Here is a 16,426-nt window from a genome sequence, read left to right on the forward strand (position 1 = left end):
CTTCATTAACAACTTTCACACCACTCTCCCACAATGCTCAGTAATCCAGTATGCTGATTACTCTACAATAATATGCACTGCATATTCCAGCTCTGAACTCCAGCAAATTACCCAGAATTCCCTCACATCTACTGAATTTTGGATGCTTAACAATCATCTTGCCCTAAATCCAAAAAAAAACTAAACTAGTAATTTTTACTCATAGGAAAACCACTCCATTTGATAAAAAACTCTTCACTATACAAGCCCAAGACAATACAACTATAGAAGTTGTCCCACACACTAAATTACTAGGCATTATTATAGATGAAAACCTTAACTTTGACCTACACATAAACAATAACATAAAAAAACACACCAAAAGCTTGGTATGCTCTACAGGCACCAATACTTTCTTAGCCTCTCTACTAGACAAACCCTTGCAACTACCTTTTTATTACCCTCTCTCCTTTATGGTGCCCCTCTCCTCACTAATATCCAAAATTCTACAAAATCCAAACTTGCTATGTGTTACAACAGAATAACAAAATTTGCCACCAAGACCACATTCTCATCCCACCATTGTAAGTCACTGAAACAATTAGGGTGGCTGGACATCCCCCATCATCTCTCATTCACCCAACTAACTTCTGTGCACAAAATAATCTACAGACCCACAGACTGTCCTGCTCTCTCAACTCTACTTGCCAAATACCATTCCAGCAGGCATCTAAGATCTGAAAATCATCTACTTCTAAAAGTAGATAAGCCCGCCTTACCTGCTGGTCAACTCTTCTATGCCTTCACTGTCGCCAAACTATGGAACTCACTTCCGCCTTCTATAAGAAACACAGGCAGCACCACCACCTTCAAACAAATGCTGAAAAATCATCTCAACTCTTCCTGGCTATGTTCCTGCTCTATAACCTAACCTCTTCACTCTCCTTATATGATTACTAAACTCCTATGTCTTTTGCTACTAGTGACTGATGATATTTTCTCCATATTTATTTTTATCTTCACTTGTTGATTCTGGTACAATAATACTGATCTATGTTTATACCAATCTGATTTAATTCTGCTTTAATGTATATTTTCTGTATATATTGCTGTAATCAAACTAGATTCCTGCTTTTATGTATATATTCTGTATATGTTACTATATTTACTATCTGTAACACTGTTTCTGCTTCTGTACTAATTAATGTTTATATTTTTTTCTGTATCTCGTTGGAGCTTTTCTCCCCGGGCCTCCACTGAAAATGGGCTCTTTTAGGCCCAGTGGAATTATCCCGGCAAACAAATGCAATAAATAAATAAATAAATAGATGCCACCAATGTCAACACATTAAAGTTGGGAATACATTTACTATTAGAGATACAGAATACTTAGTGAGAGGGAAGTATAATTGTGAATCTAAAGGGATTGTCTATGTTGCACTATGTCAGCAGTGCCAATCTTTTTACATAGGAAAAATGGAAAGATCGCTGAAACAAAGAATCTATGAGCACTTATACAATATAAATAAAAAAAACAACCACAAATGCCTTAGCTAGGCATACCTTAGGAAATCCCACTCACAAGTTTCTATTTACCAATCTCCATCAGGAAAAACATAATGTTCGGGAGGGTCTTTGGGAGCTGAAACTAGAAAAGAATGAACTTTTGTGGTAGATTCGTACATATGCTCATATCCCCCTAGGCCTTCGCGAATATGCCTCAATTAAATGTATTTTGAAGCTGAAAGCATTGGATAGGTGAACGTTATGTGTTTATGGATCATTGATTTTGTATTTTTATAAGTTTTAGACTATTTTAAATGTAATATAGACTGCTAATGTCTAATTATTTAAATGTTCATGAAATTTAGAGATAATATGTTCCAGTTTCAAAAAGGGAAAGGCTTTTAAAGAAGTTTTTATGTGTAAGATGACTTAATTGTTTGTTCTATGAGTCCCTTCTTGCTTGGAATTATCTGGTTTTAATTATTTACGTGCTTGATTGCTTAATTAAATTATTGATTAATTAATGGATGTATAAAAAGTATAGCATTCTGGAAGACAGATGTCTGAAGAAGTCTAACATTAAAGTCTTGAGAAGACTATAGCTACTTTGTTTTTTGCGTTTACAAGTGTTTTAGACTTTTGGTACATTACTACACTATACTATGTTCACCCTGTGCATCAGACCCATATGAGCATGTACCTGCATTGATGGTATGGATAACAGGGTTATGGCATGCAGAGGGTGGGGTGTGGGATTGCCAGAGGCCTAGGCTGGACCATATGGTTGACAACATGTATGTGTGTGCTTATCTGGAGGGGTGGTGTTCAACTGGGCCACGCAGAGGAGCAGTGCTTGTCTGGTGGTGACCAGCCTGTGCTAGAGATGTGTGTTTATCTGCACACAATCAAGCCATGTGGATGCCCAATACACAGCTATGTTGGACAGCCATGGACCGTACATGGCAGGATGTATAGTTCACCATCTCCTGGCAGGGATGAGGGAATTAGTTATGCCAGGAGTCTCACTGGCACCACCAGGCCACTAGACAGATGCAGTACTACTCCCAGATGGTGACTGCTGTCTGGTGGGTCCGCATCCTTGACAGGACTGGCCAGAACCACGTGCCTATTGCCTGCTCCGGTGTGGTGTGGTCAGCACCCTCCCTTTGGTAGTGCTGTTGGTACTGGCACTACAGAACTGTGAATGTGCATGGCCATGTGGGCTCTCAGCTGATCATGTTGCTGACCTACATCCACCTGGTTGATGCCCTACTCCCACTACATGCTCAAGCACAGACATTGCACAGTCGAGCAGTGACAGTGTATCACCCCTCTGTCTATCCACGACATTGGCAAAATGAAGTATGGCATCACAAATGCCATGGAGGATATCACACATGGCAGGAAGCACTACATTTATGACCCTGAGCATCTGTCTGGTGTTGCAGACAGTATATGCCTGTACCAGACCATAACATGCATCTAGTGACACCTGTTGTTGTACTTGTGACAGGGGGCTTGATGGGCAGTAGTCTTCCATCGAGCACTCCTGTCCATCTGCCTGTGTGTGACCTAACCTGCTCTCTGGCTTTGGCTAGTGTCTACACTCACACTTGCCATAGTCACCACACTAGCCTGTTCCATGCCACCTCCCTCCAACTGTCCATTATCTGTAGATGCTGGGGACAGGGGATGTGTGGGCATACTGACTGTGTGTGAGGACATTGTGGATGAAAGTGGGATACCAATCAATGGCACAGATTCAGACCCCAAAAACCCCACTTGTGCCTCACTATGATCACGATCATCTTGAGTGTGTACTAAGATACTGACATCAGGTTGTGAGGGGGGAGAGACACCAACCCCCATGTTCACCTGCAAGGGGAAGACAACATATGTAAATGAATATCCTGCAGTATTATGTTTGCTGATACACACACACACACACACACACACACACACACACACACACACACACACACACACACACACACACACACACACACACACACACTCCTGGTAAATTATCTCACTGCCACAATCCATCTCTTTAACAGCTACTGTAAGGCACTCAACAAAGGGTGACAAATCCTACTGTGTGATGGGCCTATTAGCAGAATGGTAAGTGTGACTAAGACCAAGGCTTTTGGAGTGAGCTATACAGTGTCACCAAGTGCATATGGATGTACTGTAAGAGCTGACTTACTGCTATATAGGCCAGATACCATGACAAAGTTCAATGATATGTGATAATAACTAATGAAGGAACAAGAGAATACTCTATCACTGCAGTACCTACACAGTCCACATTCACAAGGATTCCTTTCAGACAACATTGCAGGACAGGCTGAAATACATACTGGAAACATGCAAAGTACTAGGTGCATAGCTTCATAAGATGATACCAGACTATTGGCCCGGATGCTCTCATAAGCCCAGCACAGACTTTCATCTATGTCCCTTTAAAGCCAGCACATGTTTCTCCTGTCCAGCTGGGACACACACAACATCCCAGGGGTGTCTTTTCTGTTTCCCATGCAGTCATCTAGCTTCTTCTTCAAGAGGGATATACACATACTCTGCTAGACATGGGGAGGGAGTGTATTTTACAAACAGTGAATTGTGTGGGACACTACGCTATCCCACCAACAAGTGCTATACATGTCACAGACCAGGTGAGGGTATAGCATGCATGTTGCATGAGTGGGGTTTGTCTTATGCATATGCAGAAATGCCATCAAGGCTGATTTGGAAATGGCCTTGGATGCCAGACACAGGTTGCCTATGATCAGTCTGTATGAGACTGAGTATAGGGACAGGGCTTTCAGCCTATCTGTATAGGAAAGGTGTTGCAGGCCCTGAATTTGCCTGGCCAGGAACCTCTGTGGTCTCTACAACTGCTGCATTTACTTGACAAGGTACATGCCAAAGGAGCCATTGTACTCAGTAATGCATCTGATAAGGGTGGAGTACAGGGGTGTTGTGGCCTCCTGGTTCCTGGAAGACATACACGTATTCATGAAGTGGGCCATGTAGACAGCCTTCTGTACAATGGTGCCCACATAGTGAGGAACTGTCCGGTTGCTACCAACCTTGGTGCATAAGTCGCCTCTCACCTGATTGCATGTTCACTACATTGTTATTACTGTCATAATTAGTGTGGATGGCATCTACCACAACAGGGAAAATGATGTATCACCTGGTATTCAGTTTGAGGCAATGCTTCTTACACCAGTCATTAATTTGGGTAAGGGCCTCTTGCAGAATGATCATATCAGCAGGGGAATGTAAGACAGTGGCCAGCTTACAATCATCTGTAAATTTGGTTAGCCACAGACAACTGGCTTTGTCATGTACCTCAGAAATGTATATCTCAAACAGTAGAGCCCCCCCAGACTGATCCTTGGGGTACACCGCTCTGTAAGAGTCTACTACTAGAAGTGGCTTGCATTACTTTGACTATCATTAAGCCAGTTAGCTACCCATCTGGTAACATACAGTTTGATGCCTAGCTGTATAGACTTATGTATCATGGCCACCTGGGGATTATTGTGAGAGACTTGGGCTAGGTAAAGGTAGGCAGAGTGCACCATCTCCCCCTCGTCCTTGTGTTTGTTGACCGCTTCAGAGAAGTAGACCAGGTTTAACAGGCCTGATCTCCCTTTGAGAATACCACACTTTGTGAGCTCAAGCATTTTGAGGTTGCCAATGTCTGTGCTTATAAGGTCCTTGATATTGCCTTCCATGCCCTTGCAGATCAGGCTAGTTAGGCTGATGTACATATGATTGGCTGGGTCAGTGGATTGCTCCACCTTTGTGTATAGGGATGACAGTGGTTGTCCTCTGTGCAGATGGGATGACAATGGTACTCAGGCTTTGGTTGATTACAGTGTGTAATGGAGCTGAGAGCTCATGCCTGAGTTCATGTAGGATGCAGCCAGGGATGGTATCTGGCCTATGGAGACTTCTGTGTGTTGCCTTTGAGACAGCATTACAGACCTGCTTCCTGATGATGAAGGGAAAGGGGCAGGTGCTGTGCATGTTCATGTGTACCGAAGGGCGGACAGGGTAGTGATGTTTACACCTAACCTGTCTGCAGCAGGTTGGCTATATCTATGCCATATGCATATGTGGTGCTACTGACCACCACTACAGAGCGGATTTGGGTGTTGTCTCTGGAATTGCAGACATATTTGTGGAAGGTCTAGTGATTGGCTTTGGTGGATGTGTCCAATTTGCACTCAAAGATAACCTTAGGGTAATTCACCTGTGACCTTATTTGTTTGTTCAGAACAAGGTGACATTGCTTCCAATTAGGCACCTGATCCTTCTTGGCCCTGTCCAGCAATTATTTCCACCTATTATGGTATTTGTATATTGCTGCCGTCCACCACAGAGGTTTACTCCACCTTGAAGGAAAGGATTTTGTCCTGTCAGGTATTGCTGAGTCCATACAGCTATGTAGGTGCTCACATAGTATTTTGGTGTAGGCTTGGACACTACTGCTAGTTCCAACTGATGGGACGGGGCTGTAAAGCTACTTCTACCTGCTCTGAGGAGATTCATAGTCAGTTTTGGAAAGTTTTTTTGTTTGGCCCTGACAGGGGGATCAGGGGAGATGATGACCTCAACAGTGATGGCTATGTAATCAGATATTACCAAGGAAGATGACATTGTAGGAGTGCTACAGTGGCTACTTATGTTGGTTAGGACCAGGTACAGGATATTTCCACCTGTCATAGGAGTGTTGACCAGATGATCCAATGCATTTTCATTGACAAATCTGAGGAATCTCTGTGCATTCATGTTCAGGTAGAATAGGTCATACACACTATGGTTGGGTAGTTAAAGTCACCCAGGAGCAGGGTAGAGTGTTGAATCTTGACAGATTCAAGCAAGTCCAGATAAGTGTAGTGGGTGTCCAGAGTCATGGATGGAGGTCTGTAGCTAGCTATGATTTGAGTAGGTGTTTTGTCAACAGTTAACTACACTTGAGATGTCTCTGTTTGGCCAGCCTGGAGGTGTGTATGTGCATAATAATGTTTGAAACTCTACCTCCTGTGGTTTTGCAGCCCTCCATTTGTGGTCTAAATGTATGGTGGGATGAGTATCCTAGCAAGGGTAGTGTCGTCTCCACAGCTGCAAACCAGGTGTCAGTGACTGCCTAAATGTCAGTATCCTCAGGACAATGTACGCTTGCAATGACATGAGTTTCATGCTAAGACTCCTAGCTCCTGTTAGAGCAAGATATCTGCACAAAGGCACACATCAATACTCAACCCAAACAAAACTAAACTACTCATCTTCCAACCCACCAAACATATTCAAAACAACTCTCACTTTAACATCACAGCAAAAGACAACACCACTATATACCCAGCTGAACACACCAAGTTGCTAGGAGTGGAAATAAACTAAAATTTGACATTCACATATCTATGACCATAAAAAAGTCCACAAAATACTAGGAGCGTTATACATAAATAAGCAATTTCTCACCAAAGCAGCAATGATTTCAATAGCAAATTCCCACCTTATCTCCACCCTACTTTATGCCTCTCCAATATATACCAACCTAAGGCAATGCAATCTAAACAAGCTAGAGACCTGCTACAACATAATTGCCAAATTCGCCACAGGGACATCCTACCATAGTCACCACTGTCTCTCACTTGCTGAACTGGGCTGGCTTGAACTCCCTCACCTCCTTCAGTGGTATCAACTCTCACTCGCACACAAACTAGTAAACCATCCACTAAATGTCCCATCCCTCCAGAATCTACTTCAACCCTATCGCACCACCAGACCACTAAGATCCAGCAACAAAAATCTCTTGCAGATCACTAAAGCCAATAACTCTGCTGGTGAAGCACCATTCTCTTGCGCCATAGCCAAATTATGGAACTCACTCCCACCCACAATTACCTCCATACCATCATGCATCCACTTCAAAACTTTACTAAAAGCGCACCTAAAAACATGCTGGCTATGCCCTTGCAACTTCCACTCTAATATCATCCACCCCATCCAACCACTACCTTTCTTTCCACTCCACTAACTACCTTGATTATAGCAAGCTCAGATGCTCATAAGCCTAGTACTTATTATACAGCAGGAACTTCTCATTGTAACATTTGTTAATGTCTGTTATGTACTTCACAGATAAAGATTGTAGTTGTATACTGATGTACTATGTTCTTCATCTGTAAATATGTTATAAGTAATTGCTATGTTAAATTGTTAATCACTATGTAATCCAATGTAACTACTGTCTGTTTATTTTAACTGTGGAGCATTTCTCCCCGGGCCTCCACTGAAAATGGACCTATGTCCAGTCAGACACTCCCGGTCAACAAATTTAAATAAATAAATAAATGGTGGGCAAAGGCCGGAAAATAATGGCACTTTATAAATTTTGCTGTAACACACTTAGTTGCTAGCAAAGATGGTTTGGCATTCACAGGAATACTCTGCAGTTTATGACACTGACATTCAAATGTATGTTATTATGTTATGATGTCAGTCTTTAATGGGTTGCCAGTGATTTGCCAGACAATAAACAACTGTATGAGGAATTCACTACAAATATGAGGCAAACGCGGTCAGTCTGCAACACTCTGGATAGTTGAAAGGTATGAGCTCATTATATAACATACAGTTCAACACACACTTCTGCATCAATTGTTTACTATGCACATACCCTATTTAAGTCTCTTACAATTGTAAGACAAGCATATGTATCATAGTAGCATTCACAGGTGACATATGAATATTTACAACATCCCAGGTAGCTGGCCTAGCAGTGTCATAGTCAGTATTGGACAACAGACACTCCAGTAGTAGTCATACATGAGCTGACCTTTGCTGGGGTGACTCAGGGGTCAGAGCTGTGATCTATGTCACTGTAGACAGGGCCAGAAGGAATGGCCGTAGGTGCCAGACAGCAACATGTGAGTTCAGCAAGTCTTGTTGCAACCTAGTGTTTAATTTCCTTGTTCACATTTTTACATTCCCCCTTCTGCATTCCATTACATGCTTAATTGATTGACATACCTGTTATAGTGCTGAATAGTTTCCTCAGAATAATGCAAATGTTTAGGTTTGTGTAGTTGCAGTTTGCCTTTGTGTAGATGGGTTCAGGCCTGGTCTGCATAGGCAGCAGCTTACCTTTTATAGGTAATGCTCATGAGCAGGTGATGGACCATGCACCAATTGGTGTCTCCCACTTGTTTCTTGCATCCAGATCAGCTGTGTTGTCTTTCCATTAGCCAATGCCATAGCAACACAGTGCTATAATTAAGTTCTTCATGTGGGCATTACCCCTTATCCTTGCCTGTGAGGAGGACATTATGGAGATGTGGGGGCTATAACTTTACAGAAGATAGGTGGAATTACCTCTCAGAACAAGAAATCTGGCGACAGCCTAACAAAATGTGTGGCAAAGTTCCAGAGTTTGGTACAGATTGTACATAAGTATTGCTGTTATACACATAGAAGATTGCTAGATTAACAGGGTTTGTCTGGGCATGCATTTTCTGCGTGACATGACATCTGACAGTGATATGTCTCTGACATACCTCTCAACTGTCCAGATGTCCACAGAATGCCCAGAGGTTTGCCTCTTATGTTTGGTCTGTTCCTCAGACAATTTATGTTTTTGAGAAATCAGTAGGATAATGTGAGGTTTGAAGTCAGTAAATGTTGACACCCATTTGTGTTTCAGACATCATATCCTTCAGGGATGTTATGTTACAACAAACTATTTAGCACCAGCAACTGTTTCAGGTTGCAACACCATTATGTCAGATATATCCTTCCTTTTGGCCCCCTGTCCCCAAAGGATGCCAGGCTTTGTCCAGATGTCTTGCAATAAGAGGTTCATAGGTATGGTATTTCATGATTTAGTGACTTCACTCCTGATGTCATCCCAGTGACTTAGCAGACTCTCAAAAGTGATATGTGGCAGTGGCCATAAATATGGTCTCACAACCAGGACATTCTGTAGAAATCCGTACAGTTGAGAGTTATGTATGTATGGCTATTGTTAACAGACTGTCAAGATTGTATAGCAGTGTAGTGTGTAAATGTTTGTTGCGCTGAGTAGGGAGAGTGGCAGATGTGAGTGTCATAGATCCTTTTCTATCTGACTGTGCATACTGCTACAGTTTCTGGTGGTCTATCAGGTGTATATGTTTGTAGGGGCAGACTGAGAAATGTCCTGTAACATCTCAGGATTCCCAGTAGACTGTGACTTGGGGCAGTATATGTCGGTGTAGTGTGTTACTGGCAATCAGGATATGTTTGTTCAAACAATCATTATACTCTAGAGTTCAGTTGGGGTACTGGTATGTTGTTGTTGTGACTGTGGTGCAAATGGTTGTGAGTGGACAATTTCTCACCAATGTCTGTTTTTCTCTATAGTTACATCCCTGTAGTGCATGATATATTTGCAAATGCATGAATAATTCCCCAGAGCTGATTTGGGGTTTTGTTGTGTTGGTCTGACTGTAATTCAGAAGGTGCTGGGTGAAATGGTTTGCAGCTTTCAGTGTTTTTTTCCTTCTGTTACATGACTGCAGTTATACCTCTCCACTGTCCAGATGTCTGTACACTGTCCAGATGCGTGGCTCATATGTTTGGTCTGTTCCCCATAACAGTTGTGGGTTTATGACAATCACTAGGATGATGTGACCATTGACATCAGTAAATGATGACAATCATTTGTTTCAGAGCTGAAATCTATCAGAAAATATATGTTAACACAAACCATGCTACTTTAGCAGACTTTTACGCTTATAACAGCCGTATTTCAAATATGTCACTATTGTTTGCCTTTTATCCCCCCACTTTGTCAGGCTTTTTGCAGATGTCTTGCCATAAGAGGTTGCCCCCCTCTCTCTCTCTCTCTCTATATATATATATATATATATATATATATATATATATATACACACACACACACACACACACACACACACACACACACACACACACACACACACACACACACACACTATAGGACAGTACTGCTCAATACTCTACAAGTCTGCCCTCACTTTACATCTACCTATGGCCCATAGCTTCTGTAGCACATACATACCTGTCAAACTCTCAATCTGTAATTGTATGGAACAGACTGAGACAACTATGGCTATATTACTAGGGGGCCTTGTACATGTTAGGGTTACATATCTGACAAAGAAAGGGTACTCTGCACTGATTTTGTGTGTGCCTGCTACTGACATGCTTCACCTGGATTCCTATCTGTGTCCAAGGTGATTAGCAGCAGTGACCTCTAATAGCCGTGACAACTTGACACTTGAGAGAAATGTATCGGGAAGAGTACATGGTGTACGTAGTTATCCTGCTGTCATTTGCAGGCATAGGGTTGGACAGTGGGGCAGTTGTACATGGTGTACTGGTATACCCTTCCTACAGCTACTACAAACGTGTCTTTACCTGTAAGATCTGTGTAGAAAATATCTGTTTACACTATCTGACTGTTTCTACAAATATTCAGGACTTCTTGGGTGTATATATGCACACATCTCATTACCACTTCCTGGATTTGAACCATGTCTTGGTGTGCTAAAATGAACAACAAGGCTATTTCTCATCTCACTAAGATACTGGGGAACTGCTGTCTCTTGTTTGACTGATTTCTGCCTATTACTATGTGGGTTAGACATTCTGACCTTGTAATCCTGAGATTCATGCATGACCGATAGTGTACTGTGTATTAATCCTTTAAAATAATACACTGTGGAACGCAAAGGTTAACACAAGACAATGCTGCAGGGACACTCAGGGATATTACTATTCAGGGTTCAGATCTTAGTGCATAACATATTTCATATTTCCTTTATATCTTGTTTTACAGCTCCACAATCTACTGTTTTGAATGATAGCTGGTTCTCAGAACAACCTCAGTAAATTCATGCTGTCAAAGCCATATTTGCTCTGAAGAACCTGTACACATTCTATTTGTACAATAACATACTAGAGTAAATACAACAGTTCGTGGTTTAGGTCTTTATTGTATGTATATGACACAGTGCTTTACTACTGCATATCCTGTAGATCAATATTAGTCTGGCAAACTTTTATTTAACCATTTGACACAGAACACACTACATCTTCTGGCAGTACATGAGTTACTCTTTCTTATTTATTTAAGTCTGAACTCCAAGGTAGATCTGTACTCACTAGCCTGCCGGCACAGCCTTGTCAGTATGTCGGCATTGGCCTTGGCATTGCTAACCCTCTCCACTGCATCTGTAGGGGGAAAGAATAGACATTATTCATACCTGTCTATCACATACTCAGGCTAGGATTAGGTACAGCTATGTATGCGATACTTACTAACTACTGGAGCATTCCATGCCCGGGCATCTTGGATGCACTGGGCCAAGAGCTCTCCCTTCCTCTGCTTTAGGTCAGCATTGTGATGCCATATCTGCTCACCAGTTCGAGGGATTCCTGTGGCACTGGTGAGGTTACATGGTAGACAGTCCCAGTCCTCCATTTTGTACTGAGAGCCCTGGTACTGGCCCTGCAGCAGTCTGTCATCATGGCTTTCTATGAGGAGCACAACCATGACCCTGGACAACTGAATGCCGCACTGCACCCAAAAGTGCACTCCCTCTCCAGTGCCAGACATGGTTCCTGCAGAGATCAGACTACAACATGATATGGCTGTATTCCCATCTATGCAGTTTAAATAGGGCCATATTCTCACTCTTTGCTGTCATTGGACCGTTTTGAAAATGCTAGGCTCAGCTAAACGGTGAGCAAATCCACTAAGATGAGTTGAACAGTGCTTAAAGGGGTAAATGTTGAGCACTGCTTAAGAGTGCGCAAATCTGCTTAGCTGAACTAACTGCTGCTTAGTATTTATGTCTAACCAATGCTTAAACCGAATAAGCAGAGTTGGCCACTGCTAACCATTGCTCACTTTTCATTTTAAAAGAAAATCAGAATTATAACTTAATTAATCATTACTGACATATTATTAAGTGTATCTGATTACTTTACATGACATCCCCTATGTGCTTTCATTACATTACCTTGGGGTGTGAAATGCATTGGATATTTGTGTATACATGGGTGATTTCACATGTTATATGCACTCACACTTCCATTGTGGGTCAGCTACACTACCCTGGGTAAAAAATATAAATTACTACATTATTTAAAATCCAAAAAAATATTTTTAACAATGCTTTCTCATGTAAAAATAAAGTGCTTGTTCCGGTACTTGAACCATGAACAGCTGCATGCAAAACCTGAACTCTAACCACTACACTATCACATCCTTAAAGAGCTTAGCTTTACATTTTTATTTATCTCCTATGAGATGTTTAAGCAATACTGAACAGAGGGCCATAACATGCAAACCAACTCAGCTATGCTTAAACTTAACTTTGAATGGGAAAAAAATAATAAATGCACTTTAATTACATGTATTAATACTACTTGTAAGTCATATTTAGTAATGCACTACCTGTCATTCTATCAATTGTCTAAGTCTGTATGGGGCATATCAAGATTGAAGTCACTACATAATGGCATACATTTGAGTTTCAGACTTCCAATCTTTCCCTACATGTTGTTATATTAATACAAACCCTGTTCCTCTATCAACTTTCTAAATTTTTAAGGGCAATATTTATGATCTGTCCCAACTTGTCCCCCCATCGTTTTAGGCTTTGGTCAGTTTTTTGCTCTGAAAGGTTGGGACATGTTAAAGGTGTCATACTGCACTTTCACATTGCTGGGGGTGGGTGTGACAGTACCTGTGACACACACCCTGCATTGCTTCCTATCTTAATAGCTGCTTTCAGTGTCCGCGGACACTGAAAGCACTTAGAAAGTGCCATATGGAACTTTCAGAGTGCAGGGGGTGTGTTGGATGTGTGGGCACTACTAAAACACATCCCCTTCACTCAATAGCATGCCTTCATGAATATGCAAGGTGAGCTGCTGATAAGGCTATGCAGAAATGTCCACAGTTCACTCCATGTAGGAATAGCACTATCCCTGCACGGATTTTATTGAAGCCAAGCCATAGTCAAATCTAATCTGGTTTTGCTTGTAATTCAAGGGACATTTTCATCAAGCAGTTCTGAGCACTAGTTTTTATCCAAATACGACATGAATTTTATTACAATTGATCTAGGAGGTAATGAAGATGATGTTGATATTGGCTTCACTATTTCTCTATGTGCTTTTTCAATTCCATATGAAAAGCCTTCCTGAAAGTTTAAAATTTTTGGTATCCAAATATTTAAAAAAGAGGTAATGTCCTCACCTTGACTTTTTTGGGTCATGCAAAAATTCTAATATTTGTCCTTTTTTTCCCTGTTTTCCAAATCATGTATTTTGCTGAATAGCCAGGTATTTTGCTTGAGAAGGAATTCAGTTTGAGTTTCATCTTCTGTTAATCTCCTGTCTATATCAGTTAAGGATGTCTCTATGTCAGTTATTTTTACTGATGTTGTTGGACCATTTTTAAGGGACACCTGTTTGCTTCTGGCAGCTTTCTTTGAGATTTTTAGGTTTTCTTGGAAGTTATCAATTTTTAGAGACTGTTCCTGTAAACTGGTAGACACTAGCTGCAGTTCCTTCTTCAGAGAAGTTTCAGAGTGTCAGTTCTTAGTGTTGCTCATTTTCTCAAGGTAGAAAACTCTCCAGTATAATTTGATAGGAAAATATCTATAAAATTTCACCAAAGTCACAGGTTTTGAGTATTAGATTATTATCAGTGAAATTATAAGTTTTGTTAAGAAAGGATAATTATTTTCCTGTATTTGTAATAATTTAAAGAGAACTCTGAACATATGCTGCTTTCAGTAAAGCATCTTGGCTCTGCCTCCATACCTACTGTTTTCTAAAGTGGTATGCAAAGTCCTAGAAAGATTCTTTGTTCTTCTTTTTTTCTCTAATTGGTTTAAGAATTAATTTATTTTAAATTAAGTTTTGGATACTAATCACACAGATTATTTTGTCTGATGCCATTAAATATTAAACTATAAATCACAGTGGTTCAACTCTACTAATGCATAGGTTAATAGGTTCATAGAACTTAAAAGGCTGTTGATCAATAAGGATCTTAAGAAGCCTAAATTTACATTCCCTTGGTAGTTTTTAGCTCTTATATTGTGGATAGACATGATCAAGAGATGAGCTTAACAAGAATATATTGGGACTTTTACATGTTTTCCCTGTCCATGAGGGGCAGGGCAACTAAACAGGGGGTGAATATGTAGTTGCCCATTTTTTTCATCCAAATGTATTTATTTATTTTACATTTATTTACCAAGTATCACCAAATAGGCATAATGCTGCATTTCAATGGAGGCCTGAGGAGATAAGCTCTGACATTTAAGTGCAATGCTGAAAATTTTAACAACAGTACAAATATAGAGACATTTAAAACTCAGTACAATAAATACAGAGACATTAAAACAGAGTATAACAGATAGTTTAGGTATAATAGAATGTCCGGAAATTATGCTTACAAATTCTTTGCAAAGTCTTTACAATAATCATACTTTGCTAGAGTATAGAATGTGATTTATGATATTTTCCATAGGTTTGGGCAGAGGGAGCTATGGCATTAGGAAAAAAGTTTGACAAGTCTTTATAACGGACATAAAAATGGATAGGTGGGGTCAGGGAATATGAAATGCTAGAGATAAGAGAAGGAAAGAGAGGCAGTATTAGGACAATAATAGGTGGTAATTATTCAGGAAAAGAAGAGTTACAAGTTACAGCTACATTTGAATATAGTAAGAGAAGAACTTTGCTTTATGTGCTGTGTAAGATAGTTCCATATAAGTGGGTTTTCTCTGAGATGCTTACCTATTCCTTCAACACGTCCTGTTTGTTTTGAAAACAGATTGAGATCCTTTGAGTAGGTGTTTACCACAGGACCTGCAGATGTGCAACAGGTCTGACAGAAGACTGTCTGTTGAAGCTCTTTATTTAAGGCACAGGTTATCTCTCATAGCCTCTATAACACTGAGAAGAAGGGCAAGGATTCAGGATGGGCTGCATATTTTTTATAATTTAGGCCCTTGAATTTATTTAGCAAGAAAGTGTGGTGGTTGTGCCAGTTGTGATAACTGCTTGGACAGTTACATACTGAAAGAATCCCTATCCTGGATAGTGAGTGACAAGTGCAGTAGAATGATTGCATCCCTTTCATATGGATGCTTAGTTGTAAGCCATGCAGTGAAAAAGTACTTCCTTACAACAGCAGATATGAGGTGATCAAGTGACAGCTCAATGTCTTCATAGGTTCCATGATCCCTAGCTGTGGATGTCAATGTGATAGCTACAAGAAGAGTTATGCTTGCCAAAGGATACAATTAAAAACTTCTTTGCATTTAGTTTTAGTCCAGAATTTTGACACCAGCTATTTGCTCGGTACAGCCCCTATTAGAGGATCTTGGTGTCCTCTGGGAAGTTTATAATGGCACCAGTAATGCAATGTTGTTGTGCTCTAAACATTGCTTCAATAACTTTTTTGAAAAAGTCAACTAGGTTAAGTAGGCAGATCATACCATTGAGGTATCAAAAGTTGATTGGGTCAAGAGTTTGTAGGTTACACATATTCCTATTTAGTTCTATAATGATCCTTTCCATAGCCTTGCAGATGACACTGGTCAGACATATAAGTTTATAATTAACCTGGTCTGTTGAAGCACCATCTTTGTTTAAGCAAATGATGAATTGTTCAATCTGACCAGCAGGTACCCTGTTATACTACCTTGCCCCAAAGACAGTGGTCTTGACCATAGCCTTGGCTTGTGTATAGATAGCACCTTGAGAACTGATTCTTGGAAGATCTGAAGGGGATGTAGGTGTGGGTATGTGATCAGAGAATATTAGAATGAAGAAAGAGTGAAACCTGGGCTAAATGTGTCCTGTAATATAT

Source organism: Protopterus annectens, chromosome 3.part1, assembly GCF_019279795.1.
Source record: "Protopterus annectens isolate FY-2018-M chromosome 3.part1, PAN1.0, whole genome shotgun sequence".
In the NCBI taxonomy this organism is placed as follows: Eukaryota; Metazoa; Chordata; order Ceratodontiformes; family Protopteridae; genus Protopterus; species Protopterus annectens.